Below are 12,203 nucleotides of genomic sequence, written 5' to 3'. Positions count from 1 at the left end.
CAGGAGGCAACATGTTCTGAGTTTAAATTCTGCTTCCATAGATTTCTTAACCTCTTTAGTATCTATTACACTTGGCTGCTGTGAATATTTAATGGAATAACACATGTTAACCCTTTTTTCTCAGTCAAGCATCTTGTTTTAGCTAAAATGTATACTCAACTTATTGTTTCTTAATTTTTAGCTCTACTAACCTCCGTGTTGGAGAAGACTATTGAGAGTCCCTTGGACTGCAAGGAGATCCAACCAGTCCATTCTGAAGGAGATCAGCCCTGGGTGTTCCTTGGAAGGACTGATGCTAAAGCTGAAACTCCAATACTTTGGCCACCTCATGCGAAGAGTTGACTCATTGGAAAAGACCCTGATGCTGGGAAGGATTGAGGGCAGGAGGAGAAAAGGACGACCGAGGATGAGATGGCTGGATGGCATCACCGACTTGATGGACGTGAGTTTGAGTGAAATCCGGGAGTTGGTGATGGACAGGGAGGCCTGGCATGCTGCAATTCATGGGGTTGTAAAGAGTCAGACACAACTAAGCGACTGAACTGAACTGAACCTCCATGTAGCCTCTATCTGGGAAAAGGAGGCAAAAAACTCTAGAAGAAATGGTTGTTTTCTTTTGGAGTTTTCCTTTTTATGCTAGATTATAAATTCTGTAAAGCAAGGGAGGCCTGGCGTGCTGCAATTCATGGGGTTGCAAAGAGTCAGACACGACTGAGCGACTGATATGAACTGAAACTTTAAGTGATGTAAAACAGAGCAAAGAGCTTATGTATTTAGAAAGAGAGAAATGCAGAAACAGATATTTATGGAAACTATTAATATTGCCATCCTTATAAATAGCTCCAATTATCTTCTGCTAAAGGCAAAAAGTGAGTCAAATGCAAATGATCACCTCCTTCTCCACAGACACCCACCCATACATACACACGTGTACTAAGCTGTCTTCACAGGCTGACCTCCACCTCAGCTTTTACACATGCTTTCTAGGAACCAAACAAGATGTTATTGTTTGCTAAAAAGGTCCCATTTAAGTTCATCCTGAGTCATTAGCACAAGTGCAGAAAGAATTTTGGAAATTTGATATTAAAGGAAATTTACTGCTTTTAAAAAATGTACACATATTTATATCAGACTGGAAAATGATGAATTGACAGCCTGAATGTATTGCAATAATAATAATAACCACTTAAATTTCCACTTGAACTCTCAGTGATACAATTTATTCTAGCATGCTTCTTCTGCTGCTAAATCGCTTCAGTCGTGTCCGACTCTGTGCGACCCCATAGACGGCAGCCCACCAGGCTCCCCCATCCCTGGGATTATCCAGGCAAGAACAGTGGAGTGGGTTGCCATTTCCTTCTCCAATGCATGAAAGTGAAAAGGAAAGTGACGTCGCTCAATTGTGTCTGACTCTTAGCGACCCCATGGACTGCAGCCCACTAGTCTCTTCCATCCATGGGATTTTCCAGGCAAGAGTCCTGGAGTGGGGTGCCATTGCCTTCTCCGTTATTCTAGCATAATGCAGCTTTACTCATTTGTTTTAATAGCCACAAATTTGCTCTGTGTTTTAATCACGAATATCTCTTCTTTAAGCCTTTATATTTTAAAATGTATTTTAATATGTTAGCTTTAATTGTGATGGAATTTCAACTCAATACTGTGATGGTTTGTTAATTACAAATCCTTTCTGAAGGCAGCTACTTACTTCTCTGCAATGTATAGCCTGTTAAATCTACTCAGATCAGCTTTGAAATATATAATTATGCAGCTTAAAGTATGTTGCAATAATCATATTTCTAAGAAAATCTTGCATTTTAGATTTGAATATAGTAATATTCAAAGAACATCACTAATATTATTTGGAATGAATTTCAAAAAACTATGTTACTTGTTTACTTTTTTACTTTAATATTGTCACCATAATTATCACACAAAGGATTTTTTTCCCCTGTCGGCCAGCTTCTAAATTCAATAGCTAGTAGTATTAAAAGGCTATTGGGGGTTGAGAGGGGGACTGAGTATGTAGAGAGAATATAGGCAGAGAGAAAAACACCTCCTGTGTGTAACAAATAAACAGTGCATGATCTCATTTGTACCTCAAGACAACCCACTAAGACTTCTATTGAATAGACAATGAAGAATTTTAACAGTAATGTTATGGAATTCAGTGTGGCTGTTATATAGGTAGATAGGTATAGAGATAAATAGATAGATATACATATATATAATTAGAAGTTATTCTATAGGTATTGTTAATATGGATGAAACAATTATCATTTAAGATAGAGAGCTTTAAGCAACATACAGTGATATGTGAAAAAAAGAATTAAATTTCCTCTATTGGCTTCAAATACAGTCAAAATTATGATAAGCAGATTTTTTAAACAAAGAGCTATGAAACTTTAGGCATATGTAAGGAGCTTTTTCTTTCAGGTCCCTTTTAAGTGTTTCAAGTAGGCTTTTATTTCCCAGTCCTTCTATGATATTTACATTCAGGTAGCTGAATCAGCAACGGAGTTATTAGAACAGACTAGTAATGGGAATGATTTGCTCAGGGGCCCTGGCAGTAAAAGCTTCATACAGTGGTGCAGTGCTAAATGATTTGCATGTAGGTGGGGTGAGGACACTACAATCCTGTGTTCTTCATTTCTCCCCACTTCCTGCTTCTGTTACTGCAGATGGAAATAGACGCACTGAAACTTACAACTGAGATAGAGAATTATTCGTTTTCACATAAATTCTTTAAATCTCTATGGAATGATATTTTCTAGCCTTTATAAAAACCCATGGATAATCCCTTGTCTTGCCTCTGACACATAAATTGTACTGAATTCTTAATTTTGCTAATGATATCTAAGACTATTGTGGGCATATTCTGGGATATTGGAAATATTTTGGATTAAAGAAAATGTTTTTAACATCAAGAATGAATATGTCAATTAAATAGAAAGTAGTCAATGAAACAGGAAAAGGAAAGAATATGGAAGCATAAAACAAATTGAGCATTATTCTTCCTTTAGACCACTAAGCTCCAAACACAATGGCCTAGTTTCTCTTCCTTGATAGGAAGATAGCAGATTTGTTTCCACGTTAGGGTCTCTGAACTAGTTGTAGCTGGCTCCTCCCTGTCATTCAGTCCACAATTTAAATATACTTTCAAACAGAGTCCTCCCTGGACTCACTCAAACCAAACAGTCATACACGGAGCATCACTTTGCTTTCTTGTCCTTATAGTATTTATCACTTCATTAAATTATCTTAGGCATTTGTTTATCCATTTACTATATTTCTGCTTTCCTGCCGCCACTCCCCACCACCCCCATTTTTGTAACCAACTAGAATGTTAATTCTAGAAAAGCAAGAATCCTACCTTTCTTATCCACATTTTTGTCTCCAATCTGGTCTTAGAGTGGTGGTTTAGTCACCAAGTTGTGTCTCTTGCGATCCCGTGGACTGTAGCCCGCCAGGCTCCTCTGTCCACAGGATTCTCCAGGGAAGAATCGTGGAGTGGGTTGCCATTTCCTTCTCCAGGTCTTAGAATAGTGACAGACAAATCCTAGGTGTTTAGTAAATATTTGTTGAATACTTAAAACATATTACTTCTTAACAGATGTTAGAAATAAAGCTATGTAATATAATATGATTTGTGTAATGTAATTTGTGTCTTTCACCACTTATTTCTACTTGGAGTTATTTTTACACATATTTCGTTGCACCATAGGTTGGAGAAATTTATATCTTCACTGATTTAGCAATTTAGCTTTGATACATATTTCTAACAATAGATATCATATAATGAATACTTGTTTTGGTACTGTGCTAAACATTCCCATGCTCTCTTATTTAATTCTCAAAGATACCTAATAATGGTAAATACTGTCATTTAATATATGTGGGAACTGAGGACTAGTGAGATTAAGTAATTCACCCAAAGTTGCTCTGCTGATAAAAGGTGAAGCAAGATGCTGTTTTTGTGAAACCTGAAAAGCCAGTGATCTTAATTACTACATTTTATGGCCTCTCATTGAACATTAGAATTTCCCTGGTGGCTCAGTGATAAGGAATCTACCTGCCAAAGCAGGAGACATGGGTTCCATCCCTGGGTTGGGAAGATCCCCTGGAGAAGGAAATGGCAACCCACATCAGTATTCTTGCCTGGGAAATCCCATGGGCAGAGGAGCCTGGTGGGCTACAGTCCATGGGGTCATAAAAGAGTTGGACACGACTTAGTGACTAAACAACAATAACAAGTGGATTTTATGTCTCTATCAGTTTCCCCTTTTAATACAGTGAGAGTGGAAGTGTTAGTCGCTTAGTTGAGTCCAGCACTTGGCAACACCAGGTTCTTCGTAGCCCACCAGGTTTTCTGTCCATGGAATTCTCCAGGCAAGAATACTGGAGTGGGTAGCCTTTCCTTTTCAAAGTGATCTCCCCCCACCCAGGGATCAAACCCAGGTCTCACACATTGCAGGCACATTCTTTACTGTCTGAGCCACCTGAGTTAAATATCTACAATACCTTAAAAAATTTATGGTAAGGAAAAAGAAAAAAAAAAAAAAAACACCTTTAGTGATCTATCTCCGCAAACAGTTAAATGTACTAATACAATTCTGTGGGTTTTATAGAGTATTAAACGGAACAACATTTACAGACATAAATTCATGCAGACTGCTGAGGCATAACTTGTTATTGCCCTGGAGATGTAAAACCACTCTCAGTTTTAATTTATTTTTGTTAATGAAAATATTTTTAAAATAGTAGCACATTCTATATGCTTCAGCACTTATGCGTTCTTAAAAAATATTTTTCAAGAAGTTAATCATCTATGCTCCAGGCATACTTTTCCTAGGAGAACACTGAACATTAACACAGTGAACACAGATGTGCCTTCATCAGATGAAAAATACCAAATTGAACAGATAAGAATTAGTCTCCTGCACTGAATCAGAAGAGCAGGTAAAATCACATAATTGCAAATAGTACATTAATAAATGTCCAGATACCTTAATGTCCAGATAAATAGCATTAAACTGGACATTATATTTATAATAAAGTGTTTTGTTTAGATAATCTAATGATATAGCTGTATAACCCGATTTTATCAAGTTGTGGTATTTCTAAAAGATTTAAGTTAATGCATAATCCTTAAAATATTTCATATGAATTACATTTAAGCAGATGCTCATTGCTTATACTCAATACTCATATATGTCTATATAAAGAAGATATAGATCATTAGAGATTTTATAACTTGACATCTAAATATTGAAAACTTCACACACCTATCTTTCTCAAAGTTTATCTTTAGGGGAAGAAATTTCTCAAGTGTGTGCTTGCTCTAAACAGTCAATAACACCTTGACCTATTTTGAGGCTGTTGTTTTATGCAGGAAATATATAAAAATAGAACTGCCTGAAAAAAATTATGACATAAAAATATTGAGTGAAATATGTATGTTAGCATAACTACTTATATTCAGGAAGAATCATGATTCAATTTAAACTTGCTGATTATCTGCTTCTAACTGGTGTCTAACCAAAGTAGTAGCCTCAGGATTTGCACCAAACATACAACTTAAACAACTTTTCTAACATGCAATGCGTCTACAAAACAGTACATTCAGTTCAGTTCAATTCAGTTCAGACTCTTTGTGACCCTATAACTGCAGCATGCCAGGCTTCCTGTCCATCACCAACTCCTGGAGCTTACTCAAACTCATGTCCATAGAGTTGGTGATACCATCCAACCATCTCATCCTCTGTTGTCCCCTTCTCCTGCCTTCAATCTTTCCCAGCATCAGGGTCTTTTCAAATGAGTCAGTATATTATCTTCCTTATTTAGGCATTTTACTTGAACATAGTAAAATAAATAAAGAAATAAAAAGAATGTTCAAGGTAGGCTTCAACAGTATGTTAATCAAGAACTTCTAGATGTACAAGTTGGATTTTAAAAAGGCAGATGAAACAGAGACCAAATTGGCAACATTCCTTGGATCATAGGAAAAGCAAGGGAATCCCAGAAAAACAACTACTTCTGCTTCATTGACTATGCTAAAGCCTTTGTGGATCACAACGAACTGTGGAAAATTCTTCAAGAGATGGGAATACTAGGCCACCTTACCTGCTTTCTGAGAAACCTGTATGCAGGTCAAGAAGCAATAGTTAGAACCAGGCATGGAATAATGGACTGGTTCCAAGTTGGGAAAGGAGTACGTTAATGCTGTATATTGTCACCCTGCTTATTTAACTTATATGCAGAGTGCTGCTGCTGCTGCCAAGTCGCTTCAGTCGTGTCCGACTCTGTGCGATCCCAAAGACGGCAGCCCACCAGGCTCTGCCATCCCTGGGATTCTCCAGGCAAGAACACTGGAGTGGGTTGCCATTTCCTTCTCCAGTGCATGAAAGTGAAAAGTGAAAGTGAAGTCACTGAGTCGTGTCCAACTCTCAACGACTCCATGGACTGCAGCCCACCAGGCTCCTCCATCCATGGGATTTTCCAGGCAAGAGTACTGGAGTGGGGTGCCATTGCCTTCTCCGTATATGCAGAGTACATCATGTAAAATGCTGGGCTGGATAAATTACAAGCTGGAATCAAGATTTCCAGGAGAAATATCAATAACCTCGGATATGCAGTTGAAACCACCCTAATGACAGAAAGCAAAGAGGAACTAAAGAGCCTCTTGATGAAGGTGAAAAATTAGAGAGAGAAAGCTGACTTAAAACTCAGCATTCAAAAAGCTAAGATTATGGCATCTGGTCCCATCACTTCATGGCAAATAGAGGGGGAAACAATGGAAACAGTGACAGACTTTATTTTCTTGGGCTCCAAAATCATTGCAGATGGTGACTGTAGCCATAAAATTAAAAGAAGCTTGCTCCTTGGAAGAAAAGCTTTGACAAACCTAGACTGTGCATTAAAAAGCAGAGACATCAATTTGCCAACAAATGTCCATATAGTTAAAACTATGGTTTTTCCAGTAGTCATGCATGGATGTGAGAGTTGGACCATAAAGAAGGCTGGGCACTGAAAAACTGATGGTTTTGATTGTGGTGCTGGAGAAGACTCTTGAGAGTCCATTGGGTGGCAAGGAGATTAAACCATTCAATCCAAAAAAAAAAAAATCAACAGTGAATATTCATTGAAAGGACTGATGCTGAAGCTCCAATACTTTGGCCACCTGATGTGAACAGCTGACTCATCGGAAAATACCTTGATGCTGTCAAAGTTTGAGGGCAGGAGGAGAAGGGATGACAGATGAGATGGTTGGATGGCATCATTGACTCAATGGACTTGAGTTTGTGCGAATTTTGGCAGATGGTGAAGGACAGGGAAGCCTGTTGTGCTGCTGTCCATGGGGCCCAGTCAGACACGACTGAGTGACTGAACAACAACAGCAAGAAAATTTCAAGGCTAAAAAGTTAATAATTTTTGTTAATATGTCACTATCAACCAAATACAAATTTAATAAATAAGAAATTGATGAGAAAATTATGTTTTTTCACCTATCAAGTTTTTCAAGATTAAAAAGCAATTACAGAACTGTTTTTATTTTTAAGTTTCTCAAGGGAGGATTATGTATTCACTGTGTTATTTTTCATAAGCAGAGATTCTGAAATATGTAGGTGGCATAAATATTTTCCATTATGTCCATACGAATCTGAAAAACATTTAAAATTTCTGAGTGCTCAGTCTTGTTTTAAAATTGTCTGTGTATGTGTTAGTTGCTCAGTTGTGTCTTACTCTATGCAACGCCAGGCTCCTCTGTCCATAGGATTCATCAGGCAAGAATACAGGAATATTCTTCAAGGGGTCTTCCTGATCCAGGAATCGAACCTGGGCCTCCTGTATTGCAGGCATATTCTTTTACCATCTGAGCCATCAGGGAACCCCCTATATTGTACTATATATTTTATATTTTAAATTAACAAAAAAATATGTAAAAAATAGTTCCATACATATAATGTTTATTAAAATAGTACCAGAAATGCAAGATTATTTGAATACTAGAATATTAACAAATACTTATGTAACACAAAGAGTGGAATAATTATTTTGTTGCTATTTGCCTATTAAGTTTACATAGATAAGCAAGATATATATTTTAGAACTCAAACCAGACACTAACATTTGATAGGAATCCTTCCCTAACCCTTTAAATTTGGATTATTTATATCTATGTTCTATTATACAAAATATCCTATTTTGCATCTATGGTAGTCCTTTACACATAGCCTAGTAATTGTGTATTTATGTCTTTCCTATTATATTATCAGTTGTTTGATTATAAGTTTTATTTCTCTGTATCCCTGATTGGTTTAGTATTCTACCTAGCATATTGGCAATGTTTAATTAATTAAAGTTCATGAATATTTTACTATTCACCTTTGTATTAGCTGCTGGCACACAGTAGACATTCAATAAATATTTGTGGACTGAATGAGTAAATGAATGAATGTAATCTGCTTTTAGAATTACTGTGAAGACAAATTTCTCAATTATCACCTATGTCATAAATACTGAGATTAATTAGAAAAATCCAATATGAAATCTTTTAAAGTTTTTATAAAATGGCAAGTATTTGTTTTCATTTTTTCAGAATAGTGAGTGAAGGTAGTTGAAACCCTCTCTATCCCCTGTTTTACTTCTTGGATACACTTCTATCATTGGATATATGATTTTGTGCTTATATTCTATGACTTATTCTTCATTTAACAAATGTTTATTACGGATAACTATAAACAATGTATGGGTTTCTCTGATGGCTCAGATAGTAAAGAATCTGCCTGCAATGTGGGAGACCTGGGTTCGATCGCTGGGTTGGGAAGATCCCCTGGAGAAGGAAATGGCAACTCACAGCAGTATTTTTGCCTGCAAAATGTGGTGGACAGAGGAGTCTGTCAGGCTACAGACCATGGGGTGGCAAAGAATCAGACACGACTGAGTGACTAACACTTTGATTTCATAAACAATGCCCTCTTTAGGTACAGGGCAATGGATGGGGTGCGGGAGAGAGAAAACAGAAGCACCCTTGTCCTCAAAATCTTCTATTCTAGTCAGGAAAACAAGCAATAAGTAAGAATAAGTACATATAACATGCATTGTTTTAGAGAGAACTCCTACGGAAAAATAAAGCTGGCAAGGGGGCTCAGAAGTGAATGTGAGTATTATATGCAGGGTGGAAGATAACAATTTAGATAAAATGGCCAGAGAAGGCTTCAGTGAAGTGACATTTGATCAAAATCTGAAAAAAAGTAAGGAAGTTATCCTGCATGGATCCAGGAGGAGAATCCATAGAGAAAAATGCAACAGCAAATAGTGATGGTTGTACAGGGTTAGGCTTGGGGGGAGTTATGATATGCAGGGCCTTTAGGCCATTCTAACAACTTTTACTCTGAGTGGCATGGGATGCCATTATAGGTTTTGAGCAGAGCAGTGGCGTGATCTGACTTAGATTTTAACATGCCGGTTCTGCCTTCTCTTTTGAAAATACGAGGGGCAAAAGCAGATGTAGAGATCAGAACTACCACAATAACCTAGGTGAAGGATGATGGTGGATAAGCGGGTTATAGCATGAAAGTTTTGAGAAGTGGTTGAATATTTATGTAATGTGAGGATAAAACCAGCAGGATTGGCTGACACATTAGATGTGCACTGTAAGAGAAAAAGAAAAACTTTTTCTGTAGGAATCATCCACAGATCTTCAACACAGCTGCAAGAATAGAAGTTGCCATTGACCATGATGGGGAAGATGGCATGCAGAACAGGTTTTCAGAAGAATTCAGAGGCTTTGTATATTTTTAAGCTTCAGATGCTTCTATAAAGAAGCAGAGATGTCAAGTGGAAAGTTAGACATGAGTTAGGAGTTCAGAGCTACAGATATTAATGTGGATGTCATAAGCATTCAGATGGTGTTAAAACTATGAGCCCAGATGAGCTCACCAAAGAAGTAAGTATAAAGAGAAGGCAAAAGTTTAAGTCTTGAATCTTGGAACACTCCAAATGCAGAGGTCATGGAGTTGAGTTGAATAAAAACAGGGGACTATGGCGTCCAGAAGCCAAATGAAAGAAATGTTTCAAATAGAAAGACATAACTTAAATTATATTAATTTATGATTTAATCGCTTTGACTCTTCTCTTTCCTCACCATATATACCCAGTCCTCTGTACTCCCTTTTTATTTTCTATAAAATATATTCATGTAAGTGTGCTTCTCAACAGAAAGGCAGAATCAATATGAGTGATATGGGATAAAGGATTTATTATAGGGATCAGAACTTATGCAGCTGTGGGAGCCGGGGAGAAGTCTATGGCAGTCTTTTGCCGCTGCCCTAATGGTGCACTTAAAGTCAATGAGATCAACAGTTAGGAAGAAAAGCTGTGTGGACTTATGGTCAGCTCAGACAGACTGGAACCTTTAGGATAAACTGGATTTCCAAAAGACAATCTCTGCCCATATCAGCTAGGAAAAACTGGCTAAACCGGACTCCCAAAAGACCATCTCTAGCTACTTCTGTCTCTTGCCACCTCCAGCTTCAACATTACAAGGGATATGCAGTTAGTGATATGCAGAAAGGTCCTTCACCATGGCACCTTCCTCGAGCTTGTATACACACTCTCTGAGAGGATGAAGAAGATCTAACAGAAGCTGAGGGAGCTGTAGGCACAGCTGCTGCTCCAAACCAAACAAGGCGTGCTGGCAGATCAACAAGGAGCATGAGCTGAAACAGCACCTGGCTCCCTACTCTGTTTTTCAGTATGTAACATAGCCGTTGCTTTTTTTTTGTCTTAATTAAAAAAAAAATTTATTGGAGTACAGTTGGTTGACAATGTTGTGTTAGCTTCAGATGTATAGCAAAGTGACTCAGTTATGCACATATTGATATGTATTCCATTCTTTTTCTTAAGATTCTTTTCCCATATAGATATCATTACAGACTACTGAATAGAGTTCCCTGTGCTATATAGCAGGTTCTTATTACCTATTATTTCCTATTTTATATAGAATAATGGGTATGTGTCAATCCCAATTTCCCAATTTATCCCTCCCCCTTATGCCCTGGTAACCATAAATTTACTACTGCCTTTCTTCCTTTCAAATCTCATGGATAGTTTTCTTTTGGCCAAACTTAAAGCAGAACCATATCAGTAAGGGAATTCTGGGAAATACAATTCCAGTTTTAGCTACACCAACAAAGTACAAAGTCTGCTGCTAAGTTGCTTCAGTTGTGTCCGACCCTGTGCGACCCCATAGAAGGCAGCCTACCAGGCTCTGCCATCCCTGGGATTCTCCAGGCAAGAACACTGGAGTGGGTTGCCATTTCCTTCTCCAAGGCATGAAAGTGAAAAGTGAAAAAAGTCGCTTAGTCGTGTCCGACTCTTTGCAGCCCCATGGACTGCAGCCTACCAGGCTCCTCCGTCCATGGGATTTTCCAGGCAGGAATACTGGAGTGGGGTGCCATTGCCTTCTCCAAAGTACAAAGTCACTTGGATCCAAAATGCGCCAAAGTAAAATGAAGATTGAATTAACTATTGTGATCATGTGTTGTAATGTCTATTATTGGGCTGCTATTTCCTTGAAAGCAAGGAGTAACTGCTTTTATGTATATTTTTTATTCCATAGTACATTGTATTCTAATTGTTTGTTTCCATGACTATCACAATTGAAAGGATTTCCTCCCAATTTTAGTTTCCCTAATATTTAGTTTGTGTAACATCTGCAATACAAACCTGCTGAATGACTAAAATCCCCTCACATTTACTTTCCCATGATTCTAAGTGAAAATGTTTTATAGATACTAAAGAACACAAGATTGGTAAAAAATTAATACAGTTAATCTAGATTTAAAATTATTCTCATATACCTATTAGTGAATACTCCTTCAGCATGCCTAAACCAACTCTCCTGTTAATTTCATTTTGGTTTTCTAGAAAAAAATCAATATATCATTTGTTGATGCATGACTAGATAAATGATTATGATTTATTTATCTAGGAATTCTCTCCATCCTGGACTACTTGTGGAGTTATTTCAGGATGAGTTTTGCTTTTCTCCCCTTTTAAATTTTTATACTTTCAGAATAATGTTCAGTATTTACTTCCTATAATTCAACCATGTCCCATAAGCATCTGCTGACAAAAATCTCATGTTATATTTCAGAGATGTGATATCTTATTGTCTGGAGTTTCTATTCATAAATATGCCA

Source organism: Oryx dammah, unplaced genomic scaffold, assembly GCF_014754425.2.
Source record: "Oryx dammah isolate SB20612 unplaced genomic scaffold, SCBI_Odam_1.1 HiC_scaffold_3, whole genome shotgun sequence".
Classification (NCBI taxonomy): Eukaryota; Metazoa; Chordata; class Mammalia; order Artiodactyla; family Bovidae; genus Oryx; species Oryx dammah.
Note: the sequence above shows the minus strand (reverse complement) of the source record.